General features: G+C 41.4%; 1 long non-coding RNA gene across 4 annotated transcripts in view; it reads left to right on the top strand.

Moving 5' to 3' along the window:
• LOC115893188 overlaps positions 1 to 18,118 on the top strand; it is a 346,813-nt gene continuing 328,695 nt past the window's right edge. Inside the window, exon 1 of one of the 4 annotated variants that reach the window (XR_004053132.1) lies at positions 1 to 193. This is a non-coding gene — a long non-coding RNA (uncharacterized LOC115893188). The remainder of the gene's footprint in view (positions 194 to 18,118) is intronic. The other 3 variants (XR_004053133.1, XR_004053131.1, XR_004053130.1) reach the window with 3 other exon arrangements.

Raw genomic sequence — 18,118 nt, 5'->3', positions numbered from 1 at the left:
AGATAGAGCGTGATCAAGGGATGATGAAGCATCTTAGGACTAGCAACAGCGGGGGACCTTGCACGGCTTCCAGACTTGAAGGGCAAAAGGGGAGAAGTGGCCACCAGAGATTCTTGCTGTTACTGTGGGAGAGAGCTGCCTGACAAACTGAGGCGTTCGCGGGGAACCAAAGCTACTGATGCTTTCTGGCACAGTGAGTAGGCTGCCAACAGACAAAACACCCGCCTCACTTTCCTCCTTCCGTGGGATTTCTGACTGGTGCCTCCCATTGTATGAACCTAACTGGAAGCCAGAGCTCAAGGGAGCCATTGATGGAGTCCATAAAAGTCACAAGGGTACAACTGTCTAGGGTGGAGAAAGGTGGACATTAGATCTGGAGAGGCTAACAAGGGATGTTCGTGTGGAGAGCTTGTAAACAAGCCCTTAGAGTGGTAACAGTAAAAAGCATACATTAATATAAGTTATGGTAAAGCCCCTCATAGAGTTACAGAGTCTGTGCACTGTAGGGAGGTATCTAGCTGAGGAGGCAAATGGAGATTAGTTTCCAAGGCCTGTGCCCTGCAAGGGCTGTTATCACCTGGAGGACGTAGCACCTGTTTGCTTGGTCAGAGATGCCACCTACACTCTAAGCTTTGAAGCTGTGGAGCTGCATTTGTTCTGGAGGTGGGCAGGGACTTTTGTTTTTTTCTGTTTTGCACAAAGCCACCATGTAGATTAGCAGTGGCTCTGTGCATTGCCATGTTAACTCATACTTTAAAGTGTAAAACTAAATAGAGCACCACGGTTAAAAGTGCCAGTCCTGGAGTCAGACTATCTAAGTTCTAATCCAAATTCTGCAGTGTGTGAAGTGAGCCCCATTTATTCTTGTTAGTAAAATTAGGCTAATAATAGTACCAACTCATAAGACTGGTTTGAGAATTAAATCAAATAATGTAGATAAAGTATTTAACACAACACCCCACACATACTTTGAACTCAAAGAATATTAGAAGTTATTTTATGATTAATTTCTAATCTCATCTTTGTTTTCTCAGTCTAGGTTTGGTAAATGATACATGCGTGTTTAATAGTTTCTGCCTTTTTTTTTTTTTTTTTTTTTTGTGGAGAGAGTCTTGCCCTGTCTCCCAAGCTGGAGTGCAGTGGTGTGATCTCTGCTTACTGTAACCTCCACTTTCTGGATCCAAGCAGTTCTCATGCCTCAGCCTCCTGAATAGTTGGGACTATAGGCGTGGGCCACCACGCCCAGCAAATTTTTTGTATTTTTAGTAAAGAAGGGTTTTTTTTTTTTTTTTTTTTTGAGATGGAATCTCGCTCTGTCACCCAGGCTGCAGTGCAGTGGCAGGATCTCGGCTCACTGCAAGCTCCACCTCCTGGGTTCAGGCCATTCTCCTGCCTCAGCCTCCTGAGTAGCTGGGATTACAGGTGCCCACCACCACACCCAGCTAACTTTTTGTGTTTTTAGTAGAGATGGGGTTTCACAGTGTTAGCCAGGATGGTCTCGATCTTGTGACCTCGTGATCCACCCACCTTGGCCTCCCAAAGTGCTGGGATTACAGGCGTGAGCCACCATGCCTGGCCCATTGGTTTTTGATGAATATTCATGGCTACTCCCAGTGTTACACTAACCGGTGCTACATGCTAATGAGCGACTGTGGGAGGGATAGGGAAGGATTACAAATTAGTTGAATACAAGCAATATTGCTTTTTATGTTATTATTATTTTTAATTTTTTTATTTTTTGAGACAGTCTCACTCTATTACCCAGGTTGGAGTACATGGGCGTGATCTCGGCTTACTGCAAGCTGCGCCTCCCAGGTTCATGCCATTCTCCTGACTCAGCCTCCTGAGTAGCTGGGACTACAGGTGCCCACCACCACGCCCAGCTAATTTTGTTTTTGTATTTTTAGTAGAGACGGGATTTCACTGTGTTAGCCAGGATGGTCTTGATCTCCTGACCCTGTGATCCACCCGCCTCGGCCTCCCAAAGTGCTGGGATTACAGGCGTGAGCCACCGCGCCCGGCGAAATACTGCTTTTTAAAACAAGTCAGCAGACTCTCCTCCGTATCAACAACTAATACCTTTGAACTCAAAGCATATTAGTAATTATAATTACTCAAAGCAATAGAGTAGATGAGTAATTGGAGAAATACATGACATTAGAGGACTGCTAACAATTAAGTTTGCCCATGAAAATTATAGTGCATCTGCTGTGGTTTGGATATGGTGTTTTTGTTTCCATCAAAAGTCATGTTGAAATGTGATCCCCAGTGTGGCGGTGTTGGAGGTGGGGCCTCTTAGGAAGTGTTTGAATCATGGGGGCAGATCCCCATGAATGACTTGGTGCCATTCTTGCTGTAGTGAGTTCTCACTCTCATAAGACTGGACTAGTGCTCCAGGAATAGATTCCCCTGGCTAAGTGCGGTGACTCAAGCCTGTAATCCCAGCAATTTGAGAGACCAAGGCGGACGGATCTCTTGAGCTCAGGAGTTCAAGAGCAGCCCGGGCAACATGGCAAATACCCGCCTCTGCTAAAAATACACACATACACACACACACACACACGCACAATTACCTGGGTATGGTGATGTGTGCTTGTAGTCTCAGCTACTTGAGAGGCTGAGATGGGAGAATCACCTGAGTCTGAGAAGTCAAGGCTGCAGTGAGCCATGATCGTGCCACTGTACTCCAGCTTGGGTGACAGAGTGAGACATCGTCTCAAAAAAAAAAAAAAAAATCCTCTGAAAGGAGGTTGTTATAAAGTGAGGTTCCTCCTCCTCTTTGATCTCTCTGCACACATGTTCACTTCCTTTGATCCTCATCATGTTTTGACCTAGCTCATGGCCCTCATCATAGGCCAAGCAGATGCTAGCACCATGCTTACTGTACTTTCCAGCCTGCAGAACTGTGAGCTAAATAAACCTTGTTTCTTTATAAATTGCTCACTCTCAGGTATTCTGTTATAGCAACTAAATAGCATCTGAATCAGCTAAATTGCTTTCCACTGCAAGTAACAGAAAACCTAACTCCAGCTGGCATAATCAAATATGTCATATAGCCGAAGTCCAGAGGCAGGATGGATTCCAGGCATGCTACATCGCAGGGCTCCAGCCCAACGTTGTGACAGTTTTCTTGGCCCTGGCCTCCTACTTGACTGGTGGCAAGGTGGCTGCAGTCATTATAGGTATCCCAGATACAACATAGTCCAGACCAGAGGAAGAAGAGAGACTGCCTCCTTCTTGTGGGTCTGTACTATGAGGTGGGAAACTGTTCCCAGAGGCAGGAGACTCTCTCTCATGGCTCATCAGCCAAGACTAGGTTACATTCCTGTTTTAATCCATTCAGTGCCAAGGGGTACGGGCATAGTTAATACTAGTCATAGAGGTGGAATAGATCTTGGGAGTCAACCGCTACCGCTTATTAGTACAGAGCATGTTTGTTTATCTCTTTCTGAAGAGATTTACATGGAGATTAATGAGTATGAAGGGAAATGTCGAGGAAGTGTGTGTGTGTGTGTGTATAAAATCGTGTTTGGCTAATGAAGGTGCATGATCTCAGGCCTCAAACTGCACTGAAAGAATAGTTCTTATCCACAATAGTTCTTGGATGATGAGAGCAAAGAAAAGTACCTCATAGCCAGGTCCCCACGGAAAGGTGAGGCTTGTTGCAAAAGTTACCATGGGTATGCACATTTCCACAAACACCTGCACTCTCCTGTCAGGGGTTGTGGGCTGCTCTTTCAGAAGCTCTTGGAGAATCCTTATTCCCTGTTACCAGCTTTTATGTGATCTATAGACTAAACTAGCCACAGGCAAATGAGAACAAGGTTGTTGCCCACACAGTGCAACCTGGGGAGGAAGCAGCCCTTTACCCTCCAAAACTCTCACCTCCAAAAATAAAGCAAACCAAATGCACAAAATCACAGAAACCAAATTAGCTTCATGCTCAGGTAGACTCAATAAATAACTATGGGACCAACCTGGGCTACATGATGAAGCCTCATCTCTACAAAAAAAAAAAAAAAAAAAAATTTGGCTGGGCGCGGTGGCTCAAGCCTGTAATCCCAGCACTTTGGGAGGCCGAGGCGGGCGGATCACAAGATCAGGAGATCAAGACCATCCTGGCTAACATGGTGAAACCCCGTCTCTACTAAAAAATAAAAAAAAAAAAACTAGCCGGGCGAGGTGGCGGGCACCTGTAGTCCCAGCTACTCGGGAGGCTGAGGCAGGAGAATGGCGTGAACCCGGGAGGCGGAACTTGCAGTGAGCTGATATCTGGCCAGTGCACTCCAGCTTGGGTGACAGAGCGAGACTCCGTCTCAAAAAAAAAAAAAAATTATATATTTTTTTAGATGGAGTCTTGCTCTGTCACCCAGGCTGGAGTAAAGTGGCGCCATCTTGGATCAGTACAGCCTCCACCTCCCAGGTTCAAGCCATTCTCTTGCCTCAGCCTCCCAAATAGAGTCAGGGTATTTTTAGTAGAGACAGGGTTACACCATGTTGGCCCGGCTGATCTCAAACTCCTGACCTCGGGTGATCCTCCAGCCTCGACCTCCCAAAGTGCTTAGATTACAGGTGTGAGCCACCACACCCAGCCTACAGAAAAAAAATTTTTTTTCAAGTTAGCCAGATGTAGTGGTGTGTGCTTATAGTCCCAGCTATTCAGGAAGCTGAAGTGGGAGGATCACCTGAGCCCAGGAGGTTGAGCTGCAGTGAGCTGTGATAGCACCACTGCACCTCAGCCTGGACTATAGAGTGAGACCCTATCTCAAGAAAAGAAAAAGAAACTGCTTTATCATTTTGGCAAAATTTCTAGTAAGACAGACACATCTATATAAAACACATGAGAAAATAATGTGACAGATTCAAGTATGTGTCCTACTTGAGCCAATATATCGGTAAGAAACCACAAATATAAGACTCCCAGGAAAGGGGCCCGTGTGGCCTTCTGGGAGCTCATCTTCTTGTAATCTGCCTCCTGAGAAGGATGCTGGGATTCAGTTCTTCATTTCCTGCTTGTTGGTAAGAAACTGGCTCATTACATTACAAATTAATCAAGACATCTCCAAAGAATAAAGTGTGATCTTGGGTTCATTTTGGACCCTTCTAAGAAGAGTGAGGGGGTATGTGAGAATTTGGTATTGGGATGTTTAGTGCAGAAATGTTCATACTTGACTGATGCAAAAATGTTTTATCAGTCATTGTGGAACCCCTCAAGCGCTTGACCCTGTCTTTACTGTTTGGTAGCAAAAGTGCATGTGTCTCCCTGAGATGTGAACAGCTGGCATAACAAGGAAACTTCCCTTTGGGAATAGAAGTTAGTATTTCAGGTCAGATTTATTTGTAATTAATTTCTTCCTTTTTGGGAAACATTTACTAACCTCCTTTTTTTTTTTTTAATTGAGACAGAGTCATGCTCTGTCACCCAGGCTGGAGTGCAGTGGCGCGGTATCAGCTCATTGCAACCTCTGCCTCCCAGGTTCAAGTGATTCTTCTGCCTCAGCCTCCCAAGTAGCTGGGACTACAGGTGTGTGCCACCACTCCTGGCTAATTTTTTGTATTTTTAGTAGAGACAGGGTTTCCATGTGTTAGCCAGGATGGTCTCAATCTCCTGACGTCATGATCTGCGCGCCTAGGTCTCCCAAAGTGCTGGGACTACAGGCATGAGCCACCACGCCCGGCCTTTTTTTTTTCTTGAGATGGAGTCTTGCTGTGTCACCCAGGATGGAGTGCAAATGGTACAATCTTGGCTCACTGCAACCTCCACCTCCCACGTTGAACTGATTCTCCTGCCTTAGCCCTGCGAGCAGCTGGGATCACAGGTGTACACCACCACACCCAGCTAATTTTTGTATTTTTAGTAGAGATGGGGTTTCATCATGTTGGCCAGGCTGGTCTTGAACTCCTGACCTCAGGTGATCTGCCCGCCTTGGTCTCCCAAAGTGTTGGGATTACAGGCATGAGCAACCGCACCTGGTCTGACTTCCTAAAGTAAGGAAATATCTAAGGTACAATTTCTGGCATTTTCACGGGGGCATACTTTCGCAACAGAATGGAGGGCTACCACTGATAAAACACCGCCTGTGTGCCTGTGTCATGACTGCATTGCTTATCTCATGCTCACACAGTCCTGTGTGACCATTATTATAGTAGTATTGTGACAGAGAGCACTGCGGTCAACCCTGGGCTCTGTACTAACTAGCCAAATGCCCCTGGGTGCTCCTTTTTAAAAACATAAGGGAGGGGATAGTAACAGTGTCTGCCTCACGAGATGGCCATGAGAATTAAATGAGCTAGGGAATGTTGGAGTGTGCTTCACTCAGCACCTCGCAAATAATAAGCACTTAGTAAATGCCTGCTTGTGTTTTGTTGTTTTCCTCATTTTACAGATAAGAAAGTCTTATCTCCAAGAGATTAAGTAACTTGTCATATCAGAGACATGTTAAGTCACTTGCTTAAGGTCACCACATAAGTAAGTCATGAGAGAGGAATTCAAACCCTTTTGTCTAATTTCAGGTTTGTCCAATTCTAGAGTCAGATATTTCACAACTATGTCATCTTTCTGTTGAATAGTTTATTTCAAACACTTTATTCCAATTACACAAGATAATGGGATGAAGCTCCTAAAAGTTGGAAATTTAAAATAAATATTTTTTGTTATTATTCTGAGTGTTCTGCACTTAGGAGGCATTAAGCGGATGTTGCTGCATGACTGAAAAATGGCGAATCTATGCTTAAGACCTTGATAAACTACCATGTTGCAGTTTTCAGTAATAGACTGAAAATGTAATAATACTCACACCGGCTGGGCGCGGTGGCTCATGCCTGTAATCCCAGGACTTTGGGTGGCTGAGGTGGGTGGATCATGAGGTCAAGAGATCAAAACCATCCTGGCCAACATGGTGAAACCCTGTCTCTACTAAAAATACAAAAATTAGCTGGGCGTGGTGGCGCGTGCCTGTAATCCCAGCTACTCGGGAGGCTGAGGCAGGAAAATCCGTTGAGCCTGGGAGGCGGAGGTTGCAGTGAGCCAAGATCAGGCCACTGTCCTCCAGTGTGGTGACAGAGCAAGACTCTGTCTCAAAACAAAACAAAACAAAACAAAACAAAAAACTCATACCTTAGCAAGGTGAAGAGGTTTGCCTGAGGTCATAAAGCCAGCAGGTGGCAGGACTCCGGGGGGAAGTGTACGTGGCTACATTCCTGACCCATGTTCCTGACTGCCCTGCTGAATTGTCCCCTTGCTTTGAAAAAGCTCCCAGTGTGTTCAAAGTGAATTTAGGACAGTATATAGAAAAACCTTAAGTAACCAGGACCTAAGAATCAGGCTTTGTTGTCTCTGCTCTGGTGAAATAAATGCCATCAAAATAAACAGGTAAAAAAAAAAAAAAAAAAAAGAAAAAATATATATATATGTGCAAAACCAAACCAACAAACCAATACAGCAAACAAACACCCTCATTCTTGGTTTGGGGTGGGCATGGGTTCCCACAGAGTCAGTCCATTTCCAGCCATCTGCAACTTCTCTATTTCTGTGTGTTACTATGATCTTTACACATGACCACCATCTTCGAGAAAAGATTTAGTTTTGCTAAGTGTTCTCTCTATGTTAGAGAAAGGAGCTAAAGTTTCAACACGTTTTGAAGCAAAAAAATTTTCTCAGTTCACCAGAAAATTTATGTTTATTTAAATGTCCCAGCTATGGTGAAGATATTTTTTTTTTCTTTTTTAGTAACCACAGTAGAACTTCTTCTATCGCAGTTGATCATTTTCTGGATTTGGGTGTACTGTGTGTTAAGTTGCCTGTGCCCAAATAGATCAGTCAACTAAAGAACTTGGTGTGTTTCAGCTGGCCTATGAGGTGAGGTTTTCCTTCAACACCAGATTTTAAAGCCATTCTAATGGATTGTGTTACAGCAAATATAACTGGTGATTCAATTCTGAATATCTGAATCACCTTAAAATATAAAAATAAATACATACTTTTATTATATGTGAAATTTTAGCTCAAAAGGAAGAAAAAGAACCACAAACAACTCTTTATCCTAAACTCTGTTTAACAGTATGCAGGCTGACATGTTTGGGTGTGATGTATACTGATGTTTCCAACTTGATTTGACGTGCATCAAAATAATAAGGATTTTGGATGGATATAGGGACGAGTAGAAAAATAAGTGAGAATACCACTGCACAGTTCTTTCAACTTTACAACAGGCTTGGAAATTTTCAATAAAATGTTGGGAAAAACATGAATGCATGGATTAAATTACTTGTAGTCAGACATTATTTAAAAGAGTCCAGAAAATGTTTGTTATTATAGAAAATCTCACGTTAAGCGAACTTGATTATGAAAACATAGAATTAAAAATGACTTTGGTTGCAATTTATCAAGTGCCCAGTAAGTGCCAAGAACTGCACAAAGCACTTAATAAATATTTAATTTAGGCCAGGCACAGTGGCTCATGCCTGTAATCCCAGCACTTTAGGAGGCCGAGGCGGGCGGATCATGAAGTCAGGAGATTGAAACCATCCTGGCTAACACGATGAAACCCCATCTGTACTAAAAATACAAAAAATTAGCTGGGCGTGGTGGTGGCGCCTGTAGTCCCAGCTACTCGGGAGGCTGAGGCAGGAGAACGGCGTGAACCCAGAAGGTGGAGGTTACAGTGAGCCGAGATCGCACCACTGCACTCCACCCTGGGCGACAGAATGAGACTCCATCTCAAATAAACAAACAAACAAATAAATAAATAAATAAATAAATAAATAAATAAATAAATGTTATCTAATTTAATATAAGTGTGTTTTGAACTATGGGGAATTATTCTTATTTTACAAGTTAGGAAACAAGAGTAAGAAGGTTATATAACATTCAGAGCGTACACATCCAGTAAGCAGCAGATACAGAAACTCTTATCTGTCTGGGTCTACAGCCAATGCTGTTAGCCACTGCACTCCAGGAAAGGCAAAACTGAACTGGAAACCTTTAGAGATTATCTAATTCAATGTCCCCACCCCTTGTTACAAATGACACAAATGTTCAGCAGCACTAGAATCCCAGAGTTTCTACTCTTTGGTCAAGGCTTTCCCACTAGTCACTGCGTGTCGCTAAGTACAGCTGTTTTTTACGAAATGGATTCGCTATAGGATTCCTTTAAGTAAAAAATTTCCATAATGCACTTTAGTTCTAATTTGATGTAGTAGAATTTGATCGATACACTTTTTTTTTTCAGGCATCATATATGCAGTAAACAGGGGCACAAACAGTATGTCCGAAAGTGTAACATTAGCTTGAGCTTCTGAATGAACTCATATTCTCAGATTTCCCTGATGGGAAAAAGGCATGAAATTCTGAAGTATTTAATACATATATATTGCAGCCATTTGGGTGAAAATGCCGTAATTCTGATAATTCTGGAAATTGTTTCACAGCTCAATTCTAAACCCATAGCTTTCCTGGGCTTTTTTTTTTTTTTTTTTTTTTTTTTTTTTTGTCTGATTTCCATGTTACAAACCACCCTAAAAACACATGAACAGAGGAAAGGGGAGTTGAACATTAAAAAATAAAAAGAACATTTATGTCGTTTCCTCCACTTACAATCTATCCCTTTTCCCCCAGATTTGTCTTCAGTATTATTTTTGAAATCCTGATGTGGATGTGTGGCAGCATTGAAGAAACGAAGAGAGCCACTCAATCTCCTCTTAGGTTTTAAGTTCTAGACAGTTGTCCGTTGATTCTAGTACAATTAGTCAAGTGTTTGGCAGCTTTGAAGTTAGAAGTCTTGGGTTTAAGTTTCAGCCCCATCACTCACTAGATGAGTGTCAGTGAAACACCTTGCCTTCTGAGTCAGTTTTCCATCAGCTATAAAATACTAACCTGACAGGATTATTGTGCGTATCAAATCAGAATGTATTTATGCTTTGAAAACAAAAAAGCAAAGGCAGAAAAGAACAATGTGATCAACATTTTTAAAAAATTACCCTTTGTTTTTGCCATTTTCTATCAGGCATAATTGTATGTTTTTAGTGTATGATGAAACTATAAACATCTTTCTTGATTTCAGAATATGGAAGTGCTGGAAGACAATTTTCCGTTGATCTCTTGCATATCTGCACATGTTGCAAGTAAGGCACTGATTTCCTTTATTACAGACTATTTTTTCAATGATTTTTATAGAACAGCCTTGAAAGACAGATAATGTCTCTTTGTGGAGCAAATAGCAGGCATGCTTACTATTCAGTCTAAAAGATTAGGGTTCCCTAACTTTAGTGTTTCTCTACCATAACACAATCAGTTGTATGTGCAGCTGTCTATCTGGGCTTGTCCCTGTTGCCCTGTGGGAACTGGGCCTTGGGGTACTGGTGAAAAGGCTGATACTCTGTCTACTTCTCTTGCTGTGAGTAATAAAGTCTCTTGTCTCTGCCCCACGAGTCTTGTGTCTTCTAACAATCTTTATCATACTCCGTGGCAGGCTAACTTGTTAGCTGGCAAAAAATAAAATCTCAGGCCCTTCACAATTCTTGACAGGAAGTTGGAATGTAAAATGGGGAATGGTTTTTCCTTCTATCATGACTTGAGACAATTTTTACAAAATATGTGTCAACTTTTTGAGAGTGGGCAGTATATTGTAGTGATTAATCTTATAGACTCTGCAGCCAGGCTGTTTGGGTTCTAATCCTGAATAGTGGTCCCTTTTAGTTTGGGTTCCCAGAAACAGACCCTGAGACATGGATGTGAGTGAGATTAGTTTATTTGGAAGGTGATCTTAGGAATCTATGATAGGAACTGAGAAAGTTGGAACAGAGAGGGAAGGCAGACAATAAATGATGAATTTTCAAGTGAGTTATGACTGTGGATAGCTAGAGTTTAATCTTATTTGGGAGCTCTTGGTAGCCAATACAGAACATGGGCCTCCGATTTTCCTACTTGAGAGGTGAGGGAGCTGGATGTTATACACTAAATTGCACGAGTCCTTGGTTGAGGGGTCCTGGAAGAGGGTAGGTACTGATTCTAGTCCTGGATTTTTTTGGTCTGCCTTGCACAACACAAAATAGACCTGCCCTGGCAGGTAGATGTGAGATTTGGGTGTGCATCGCCCAAGGGAATGTAGTTGGCACAGCCACAGCTTTTGCTATAGATACCCTCCAGCAGTATAGTCTTATGAAGTTACTCAATCTGTTTATGCCCCCGTTTCCTCGTCTGTACAATGGGAATAATAGCATCAATCACATAGGGTTGATGAAAAAATTAAAAACTCAGTCCATGTACAACACTTAAAGTAAGCCATAGTATTTCATAAGCACTTATGAAACGTTGTTTATTGTTATAGAAGAACGTGACCTTTTGTATTTATTGACATTTTTATCTGTCTCATTCTCCAGCATTTTGGAGATTGACTTCTAATTTCTTAACATCGTGAAATTTTATTTTATTAATACTACATGCCTGTAATTGAGTCTTCTAAATTCGAGGCATATTTATGTTTCACATTTGTCCAGGGGCAGCACTGGCTGCCTCATGGGAAGCACCAGAAAGATGTGTTGAGAACTTATTCCTATTTAAACTTCCTTAGAGAGTGTATGGGGCTCAGCACTCCTGAACTCTTTAATTTAAAGATTTACTGCTTTGTCAGAGAAACTAATTAAATCTTTTTTGAAGTGTCAATAACACAGCAGCATTAGACTCAGTTTTCTGTTCCTCTATTATGGGAATGAGAATATAAAATAGAAGTGTATTTTAAACTCAATTTTCTAGCATTATGTATCATTTATGTCAGACTCCTGCGAATTGGCATAGTAACTATGGAATTTGCCAAAACAAAACACGCAAGAATTTTAGTAAGCCTACTTAACTTTCGATTATGGTAAAATTCTACTATTAAGCTAAACAGTGCATGTAGGAAGTGACAATTTACTGGGAAAGAGGCCCATATTTATGGAAACCAACTCCTCAGAGGTCTATAGATTTGTCTGTTTCCTACCTTAGTAACATTTCTTTTTATTCTCCCTTTTCTTTTATTTTAGTAAGCCAACAGTCCTCTTGGCTTACTCGGTCTTTTTTTTTTTTTTTTTTTTTTTGAGACAGAATCTCGCTCTGTTGCCCAGGCTGCAGTGTAGTGGCGCGATCTCGGCTCACTGCAACCTCCACCTCCTGGGTTCGAGTGATTCTCCTGCCTCAGCCTCCCGAGTAGCTGGGATTACAGGTGTGTGCCACCACGCCCGGTTAATTTTTTGTATTTTTTAGTAGAGATGGGGTTTCACCATATTAGCCAGGGTGGTCTCAATCTCCTGACCTCATGATCCGCCTGCCTTGGCCTCCCAAAGTGCTGGGATTATAGACGTGAACCACTGCACCCACCCGGCTTACCCTGTCTTCACTCTTGACCTCTTATTTAAAGATTCCAGTCACTTTTACAGATTATCCAAGTCCTTATATTAAGGAAATTGGCTAAAGAAATTTCCCCAAACCCTTCTTTCATTTTTGCAGTTGCTCATATAGGTATTCTTTTTTTGTCTAAGGCTATGTTAACACAATATATATGTGAATATTGTTAAGAGTTAAGAAAGTTATAATTTTTCTATAAATATTTTATCGATGTTTAGGCCAAAATAAAATTAGTCATAATATTCTGCATTAATTTTCTGCATTAGTCATAATTTTTTGCAATGAAAATTTTAAATTTTTTTTCTAGTTACTGTTTTTTTTTCCACCTTAAACATCTTAAATTTAAACTCTACTAAATGGTGTTTAATTTTTGCTATGAACCACAAAGAGCTGTAAATACCTATAAACTTTCTTTTAATCCATTAGTCAACTTTTTTTTTTTTTTTTTTTTTTTTTTTTTTTTGAGGCGGAGTCTCGCTCTGTCGCCCGGACTGGAGTGCAGTGGCCAGATCTCAGCTCACTGCAAGCTCCGCCTCCCGAGTTTACGCCATTCTCCTGCCTCAGCCTCCCGAGTAGCTGGGACTACAGGCGCCCGCCACTTCGCCCGGCTAGTTTTTGTATTTTTAGTAGAGACGGGGTTTCACCGTGTTAGCCAGGATGGTCTCGATCTCCTGACCTCGTGATCCGCCCGTCTCGGCCTCCCAAAGTGCTGGGATTACAGGCTTGAGCCACCGCGCCCGGCCCCATTAGTCAACTTTTAAAAAGCTTTTGATGTCTTATTGACCTAAAATTTTTTTCTAAGTAAAAGGTAGAATAAAATTTCCTATCAATTTAATCCATATACACTGTGACACTATTTTTATTTCTTGAGTTTTCCTAGCCATTTTCCTTCCTGCTCAATACCAGCTTAATAAAATATATTAATATATATGAAAGAAATATATATTGCTATAGATAATATGAACCAAATGTTATCTTAAACAGAATATTCAGGCTATTAGGGAGGAGAAATTAATGAAATTCAGCTAAATGCTAAACCCAAGTTTAAAAAATAAGTTCAAATTGTATTACAGATTTATGGAGGTTAAGAAGTGTTTTAATGTTTTTAAATGTTTTAAGTAGTCTTTTAGTGCATATATGTGGTTATAAAATAATCCAATAATAATTGATTGAATTATATCTCTTTGCTCTTCATCAGCTCATTTATGGAAAGTCATCCGTTTGTTGAGACCAGCCCAAAAGACCCTTAGGAACTTAGAATACTCCTACCGACTTTGAAGACCATAGCCCCAAAGCTGGGCTGTGAGATGGAGCAGCAAAGAAGAGTATCATTGTCAAAGCTCAAGTTCCATCAGAATGATAAAGTAGGCAGAAAGTGTTTTGGGGCCACCACTGCCTCCTCTTTCTGCACTATCTCCTACCTCCCTTCCCTCCCAAGTGCCCAGGGTCCTAGTCCATATCCGAGCTATTTGGGGTTCCTCTGCAGCATCCCACTAAAGCTCATTTTTCATGGGTATATTCTAAAGTGAACCAAATCCTATCTTTCAACAAAAGTTGCTACTCTTTATTCCGTTTTTTATGGGCCCCATTTTTTTCCTCGGGAAAGATAATATTCAAAAAATCTATTTCTGATAAATTGTTAATGATGAGAATGGATTTAGGATAACGTCTGGCACAAAAATACTTGCTGAAGATATAAAAGCATCTGGTAATCTAATAATATCTCTAGGTCACATGTATATGTTCTAACAGGGGCCACTTGGATACATTTCTTAAATTACAGAAAATGATGTGGTTATAAAGTAATCCAATAATAATTGATTGAATTATGTCTCTTTGCTCTTTATCAACTCATTTATGGAAGGTCATCCATTTATTGAGACCAGCCCAAAACACCCTCAGGAACTAAATTTGACAGTTCCAGATCTATAAGAAAGTTCTATCTGGGGGTAGGTCACCCATTTATTAACTTGATAGCTTCATATAATTGATGCATATGGTGAGCCTGGTCTTATGGGCAAAGTCTGTTATTATATGAATAGGCATTGAGTTCAAGGTACACTGTTGGAAATTTGAGGCTCATCAGTGATGCTGACTATTTCTGGGCACTGGTACAAGCCCCAGAAAGAAAGATTAGTTACATGTTTTCTTTAGTGATGACACGAATTAAATAATATACTCTCAGATTAAATTTGTCACCTATTCAACAGAGTACTTACAAAAGTCCTCAAAGCAAATGTAGTCTGTTAAGTGTAAAAACTGGGGAATGTTGACAGCTGCCAAGCCCATATCGTGTTTACACATTTTATATGCTAAGCAAACATGTCAGTCAATTTGTCTGACCTAGCTGTGCCCTCTTCCTGAGAACCTGTTATCATTACTTTTGGTGAATGCGCAGCAAGCCACGTGACCCCATCCTCCTGGACACAGTGGATTGGAACAGAGATGAAAGAGACAGAGGAAGAGAGGGAGACACATGTAGAGGCAGAGAGAGGAAAAAAGGGCAAAGCCAGCAGGTGGGCAAAGACCAGTAACCACATGGCTCCAGTGAGAGAGGGAGGAAAAAGGAAAAAGAGAGAGTACACATTTTGATTTCAGAGATCTTTCCAATTCCTCACTGTAGTTCTGTGAGTGGCCCAGATGTATGTTCTATCCTGATTCTGTAAGATAATCTGTGTAACAGAGAAAGCTAATTTCTGTAACAGTATCCAATAGAAATAGAATGCAAGCCACATGTGTAATTTAAAATTTTCTACTAGCTACATTAAGAATATTTTAAAAACAAGTGAAATCAATTTTAGTAATATATTTAACCCTATATATAATATTGCTATTCAATATGTAATCAATATAAAAATTATTGAGATGTTTACATTCTTTTTTTTTTTTTTTTTTTGAGACGGAGTCTTGCTCTGTCGCCCGAGCTGGAGTGCAGTGGCGGGATCTCAGCTCACTGCAAGCTCCGCCTCCCAGGTTTACGCCATTCTCCTGCCTCAGCCTCCCAAGTAGCTGGGACTACAGGCGCCCGCCACCTCGCCCGGCTAGTTTTTTTTTTTTTTGTATTTTTATTAGAGACGGGGTTTCACCGTGTTAGCCAGGATGGTCTCGATCTCCTGACCTCGTGATCCGCCCGTCTTGGCCTCCCAAAGTGCTGGGATTACAGGCTTGAGCCACCGCGCCCGGCTTACATTCTTATTTTTATACTAAGTCATTAAATTCTGGTGTGCGTTTTACACTTACAGTGCATCTCAGTTTGGACGACCGAATTCCAAGTGCCCAATAACCACATAATAGCTACCCTGTTGGACAGTGCAGACATAGAACAGTTACTGGAAAGCAGCTGCGCTAGCAGGGGCTACATTTCCCTGCTGTCTTGCATCTAGGAATGACCATGTGACTAGTTATTACCAGACCTAAGAGTAGAAGCTATGTGTGTCACTTCCAAAGAGAAAGTGGTTAAGAAGCAGATACGAGCTGGGCACAGTGGCTTATGCCTGTAATCCCAGCACTTTGGGAGGCCGAGGAGGGTGGATCACAAGGTCAGGAGATCAAGACCATCCTGGCTAACACTGTGAAACCCCCCCCCCCCTACTAAAAATACAAAAACTTAGTCGGACGTGGTGGCGGGCGCCTGTAGTCCCAGCTACTCGGGGGGCTGAGGCAGGAGAATGGTGTGAACCCGGGAGGTGGAGCTTGCAGTGAGCCAAGATTGTGCCACTGCACTGCACTCAGCCTAGGGAACAGAGTGAGACTCCATCTCAAAAAAAATATATATATATATTTATTTTGGATGTTAAGCAAGAAATCAACTTTTTTGGTTTGAACTGCTATATATATTTTTCTGTTTGCTTAGCAGTTTAGCCTATTCTATCGTGTGTGTGTATGTGTATATACACATATATATTTTATGGAGAGAATATATATATATAGAGAGAGAGATTTGTACACTCATGTTCATAGAAGCATTATTTCTGTGTTGCTGTTAAAAGCTTTTTCTATTTCTAGTGGCAAGTGATACTCTAAAATGTGTGTGTGTGTGCACACACTAACTACCTTTGGGTTTTGTCAATGGGTAATTTATCTGTGTGTATTTTACCCAGCACCCAGCACATGTTTAGGCTGAAGACTTCTTTTTTTTTTTCCTTTTTGAGACGGAGTCTCACTCTGTCACCAGGCTGGAGTGCAGTGGCACAATTTCAGCTCAGTGCAACCTCCACCTCCCAGGTTCAAGCAATTCTCCTGCCTCAGCCTTCCTAGTAGCTGGGACTACAGGCGCGCGCCACCACGCCCAGCTAACTTTTGTATTTTTAGTAGAGACAGGGTTTCACCATCTTGGCCAGGATGGTCTCTATCTCTTGACCTTGTGATTCGCCCGTCTCGGCCTCCCAAAGTGCTGGGAATACAGGCGTGAGCCACCGTGCCCAGCCAGGCTAAAGACTTTATCTGGAAAAATAAAGCTCTAAAAATACATTGAGAGGAGAATATGAATGAACTATAAAACTCTTACAAGAAAACATTGGACAAGATCTTCACAACATTTAATTTGGTGACGATTTGTTGTATATGACACCAAAAGCACAGGCAACAAAAGGAAAAATAGACAAACCGGACTTGATGAAAATGTAAACATTCTGTGCATCAAAAGACACTAAACAGAGTAAAAGGTAACCCACGGAATGGAGAAAATGCTTGCAAATCATATATCTGATCAAAGATTAATATCTAGAACATATGGGGAGCTTCTAAAACTCAACAACAACGAAAACCAAACAACCCGATTCAAAAATGGGCAAAGGACTTGAATAGACAGTTCTCCAAAAAAGGCATACAAATGGCCAATAAGCGTATGAAAAGATGCTCAACATTAATCTTCAGGGAAATGCAAATTAAAACCACAGCGAGATACTACCTCATACCTATTAGGACAGCTACCATAAAAAACAAATAACAAGCGAAACAGAAAATAACAACTGTTGGAAAGGATGTGTACAAATTGGAACCCTCGTGCACTGTTGGTGGAATTGTAAAACGGTATAGCCATTGTAAAAAATAGTATGGCAGTTTCTTAAGAAGCTAAAAATGGAATTACTGTATGATCCAGCAATTCCACTTATGGGTATATAACAAAAGGAATTGAAAGCAGGATCTTGAAGAGATATTTGTACACCTATGTTCACAGAAGCATTATTTACAATAACTAAAATGTAGATACACCCTAAATGTCCATTGTGGATCAATGAATAAGCAAAATCTACATACTTACTTATTTGTGGAGTATTACTTAGCTGCAAAAAGGAATGAACTCCTGACACATGCTGCAACACAGATGAACCTTGAGAACATTATGCCAAAGGAAAGAAGGCCGGGCGCAGTGGCTCATGCCTGTAATCCCAACACTTTGGGAGGCCGAGGTGGGCAGATCACCTGAGGTCAGGAGTTTGAGACAAGCCTGGCCATCATGGTGAAACCCCGTCTCTGCAAAAAATACAAAAATTAGCAGGGCGTGGTGGCAGGTGCCTGTAATCCCAGCTACTCGGGAGGCTGAGGCAGGAGAATCACTTGAACCCATGAGGCAGAGGTTGCAGTGAGCTGAGATCATGCTATTGCACTCTAGCTTGGGCTAGAGTGAAACTCCATCTAAAACAAATAAAAATTTAAAAATGTTTACAAAAGGAAATCAGCCAATCGAAAAAAGACTAATACTGTATGATTCCATTTATATGAGGCACTTAGTGT

Source organism: Rhinopithecus roxellana, chromosome 14 (assembly GCF_007565055.1).
Source record: "Rhinopithecus roxellana isolate Shanxi Qingling chromosome 14, ASM756505v1, whole genome shotgun sequence".
Taxonomy (NCBI): Eukaryota; Metazoa; Chordata; class Mammalia; order Primates; family Cercopithecidae; genus Rhinopithecus; species Rhinopithecus roxellana.
The sequence above is the reverse complement of the archived record's forward strand: the minus strand, read 5'-3'. Positions and strand labels throughout refer to the sequence as shown.